The 4,056-nt window shown below is 45.6% G+C and overlaps 1 pseudogene; it reads left to right on the top strand.

The window, feature by feature from the left end:
* The first annotated feature begins 1,363 nt into the window (after window positions 1-1,363).
* Window positions 1,364-2,553, top strand: LOC103294719 (ubiquitin-60S ribosomal protein L40-like; annotated as a pseudogene).
* Window positions 2,554-4,056: the final 1,503 nt, after the last annotated feature.

Raw genomic sequence — 4,056 nt, 5'->3', positions numbered from 1 at the left:
ATAGATTTTGCTTGTACGTTTAGGTCTATGGTTCATTTTGAGCTATTTTTTAAAAATATTTTTTTTATTAATTTCAGAGGGGAAGGGAAAGGGAGAGAGAGAGAGACAGAAACATCAATGATGAGAGAGAATCATTGACCGGCTGCCTCCTGCATGCTCCCCCACGGGGGATCAAGCCCACAACCCAGGCACGTGCCCTGACCTGGAATCGAACTGTGACCTCCTGGTTCATAGGTCAACCCTCAACCACTGAGCCATGCTGACTGGGCACATTTTGAGCTATTTTTGTACATGGTGAGAAGTAAAGGTCTAGGTTGTTGTTGTTGTTGTGTGTGTGTTTGTACAAAGCTATCCATTGTCCCCATTACATTGGCTTGGCACTTGTGTTGAAAATTACTTAGCCATATTTGTATGGGTCTATTTCTGGACTCTGTTCTGTTCCATATACCTATCTGTCTCTATCTTTATGCCCATATCACACATTCTTGATTATAGTAGCTTTATAATAAGTCATGAAATCAGGTAGTGAAGTTGTTATCTATTTATTGCTGAATAACAAATGACCACAAATTTGAAGGTTTAAAACAATACACATCTATTGTCTCACAGTATCTGTAGGTCAAGAGTTCAGGCATAGCCCTGGCCAGTGTTACTCAGTTGTTAGAGTGCTGGCCTGTGCACTGAAGGGTCACAGGTTTGATTCCCGGTCAAGGGCACATACCTGGGTTGCAAGTTTGGTCCCCAGGCCCAATAGGGGTATGTGTGGGAGGCAACCATAATAGATGTGTCTCTCTCACATTGATATTCTCTCTCTCCCTTCCTCCCTCCCACACTCTCTATAAGTCAAAGGAAAAATATCCTCAGGTGAAGATTAACACACACACACACACACACACACACACACACACACACACCAAAGAGTCTGGGCATAGCTTAGTTAGAGCCTCTGTTTATCATCTCACTGGCTATAATCAAAGTGTAGGCCAGAGCTGGCTTCTTATCTGGAGGCTTGACTAGGAAAAAATCCACTTTTTGTTAGTAGCGTTCAGTTCACTGCAGCTGTATAACTGAGAGCTTCTAGTTTTTGTTGGCTGGCAGCTAGAAGCTGCTCTCAACTCCTAGAGGCCCCTTACAATTCTCTGCCACCTGGACATCCCCAACAGAACCATAAAGGAGAGTGAGAAAGGGAGAGAGCCAGAGAAAGAGAAAAGGACTTTAGAGTGAGTCTGCTAGAAGGACAGTCTTATCTAACTTAATGTAATCAAAAAATTACATCTCATCACCTTTACCATATTTTATTGGTTAGAAGCAAGTCACTGGTCCTGTCCACACACATGGGGAGAAGATTATACAAAGGCCTGAACATCAGGAGGAAAGGATAATGGTGCCATCTTAGAAGCTGTCCTCCACAGGTAGTATAGGTTCTCCAACTATGTTCTTTCCAACGTTGTTTTTGACTATTCTAGTTGGTCTTCTGCATTTCCATATAAATTTTGGAATCAGCTGTAAATTTTTTTTTAAAATATATTTTATTGACTTTTTACAGAGAGGAAAGGAGAGGGACAGAGAGCTAGAAACATCGATGAGAGAGAAACATCGACCAGCTGCCTCCTGCACACCCCCTACTGGGGATGTGCCCGCAACCAATGTACATGCCCTTGACCGGAATCGAACCTGGGACCCTTCAGTCCGCAGACCGACGCTCTATCCACTGAGCCAAACCGGTTTCGGTTCAGCTGTAAATTTTTTACCAAAAAAATCTGCTGGGGTTTTAATTGGGATTGTATTATATCTACAGATCAGTTTGGGTACAAATAACACCTTAACATTATTGAGTCTTCTGATCCATGATCATAGTGTGTCGCTCCATTTATGTTGGTTTTATTTAATTTCTATTGGCAATGTTTTCTAGTTTTCAATATATAGATCTTGTACACCATTTTTTCAAATTTATCCCTAAGCATTTTATAATTAAATTGGGATTTTTAAAAATTTCTATTTCATGATCTTTCTTTTCAAAATGGTCGTAGAGCAACCTCCTCAGCAGACCCAGAGATGATGGTCTTTGTGAAGACCCTAACTGGCAAGATCATCACCCTTAAAGTTTGACATTGAGAATGTCAAAGCTAAAATCCAAGATAAGGAGAGCATCCTGTTTGACCAGCCGTGCCTGACTTTGGAGGGCAAACAGCTGAAGGATGGCTGCACTCTCTCAGACTACAATATTCAGAAAGAGTCTACCCTGCACTTGGTGCTTTGTCTGAGGGGTGGCATCATTGAACCCTCCTTCTGCCAGCTCTCCCAGAAGTACAACTGCAACAAGATAATCTGCCACAAGTGTTACACTCACCTGCACCCCTGCACTATCAATTCCCACAAGAAATGGGACCACACCAACAACATGTGCCCCAAGAAGAAGGTTAAATAAGGCCCTCCACCAACTCCTCATGCCCACAGAGCAGCCTTCTGCCTGAACCCTGTGACCCTGGAGCCTCAATAAAGTTTCTCTTTTGTTCACTGAAAAAGAAAATTTCAATTTCATTCAAAAGTGCTTAATCAGTAAACTTGGAAAAGTAGGAAACCAAGGTTGTCCTGTGCTTATTGTGACTAAGAAGGCAAGCATCTACTCTAATAAAAGAGAAATATGCAAATTGACCATCACTTCACAACACCCACCAGCCAATCAGGAGTGAGTATGCAAATTAACCCGACAAAGATGGAAGGTTAATTTGCATATGCAGGCGCCAAGCGGCTGGGGGTGGGGCGACTGCTTGTGTGCGTGCCAGCATCAAGTGGCCTGGGTCCCAGGGACAGGTGTCCTCAGGACCCAGGCCTCTCTGAGCCTGTAAGCCTAGAGTGTCCGGGGTCCCGGAACGCCCCTGGCTGCTCCAGGCCTACATGCACAGGCGCAGAGCAGCTTGGGGCGGGGAGGGAACATCCGCCGTGTATTCCCACCCCGCAGCCTGCATCCCGGGGACAGGCGTCCTTGGGAGCCAGGCTGCTCTGAGCCTGTAGGCCTGCACATAGGCACCAAGTGGCTGGGGGTGGGGCAGGAACATCCCTGGGACCCAGGTGCTCCGAGCCGGCATGAGCGCAAGTGGCGGGGGATGGGGCGAGAGTGTCCCCTGCAGCGAGCAAGCAGTCAGCAGGGCCCTGCTTGCCCCTGGCCATGGCAGAGAGGGGCAAGCAGTCCCCCGCAGGGCCCCCACAGAGAGCAGAGAACCATGGGGAGTAGGCCTAAGCTGTCCGTAGGACATCCCCTGAGAGCTCCCAGATTGGAGAAGGTGCAGGTCGGGCTGAGGGACACCCTCTCCCCCACCACCGATGCACGAATTTCGTGCACTGGGCCCCAAGTCTTAAATAAAGAGGAATGTTAGCACTACCATTTGTCTTCTTTTTTTTATTTTTATTTTTTTTATTTTATTGATTTTTTACAGAGAGGAAGAGAGAGGGATAGAGAGTTAGAAACATTGATGAGAGAGAAACATCGACCAGCTGCCTCCTGCACACCCCCCACTGGGGATGTGCCCGCAACCAAGGCACATGCCCTTGACCGGAATCGAACCCGGGACCCTTGAGTCCACAGACCGACGCTCTATCCACTGAGCCAAGCTGGCTTCGGCTACCATTTGTCTTCTAAGCAAGTCCTCTTATCTAACTCTTACCAGCAATAAAGTTGACATCATGCTTTTCATCTATTACTCTCTATGTCTATTTTTCAGTTGGTTCTGAACTGGTGTAGGGACGAGGGTATGATTTATTACCCCCCTAAAACCTCAACATCTTCAACTGACTGGTGAAACCTACTCATATTTCAAAACTCAGCTCAAAGCTTCCTGCCTTCGTGACAACTTCCTGACATTCCCTCTCATGTGTCTCTGCTTGCACTTCCTGTGGTACATGTAGCAACACTTAGCTATTCTCCTTTGTCAATATAGATTTCCCCTTCCCCCTTCTCCACTCTCTAAATATGTAAAAGTCTTAAAGCATAAAATAAAACCATAATTTTTTGACTTACCAAATATCAGTACATACTATAAGGCCACTGAAATCAAT

The sequence above is a fragment of the Eptesicus fuscus genome, chromosome 9 (genome assembly GCF_027574615.1).
Source record: "Eptesicus fuscus isolate TK198812 chromosome 9, DD_ASM_mEF_20220401, whole genome shotgun sequence".
Lineage (NCBI taxonomy): Eukaryota > Metazoa > Chordata > Mammalia > Chiroptera > Vespertilionidae > Eptesicus > Eptesicus fuscus.
Note: the sequence above shows the minus strand (reverse complement) of the source record. Positions and strands in the feature narration are given on the sequence as shown.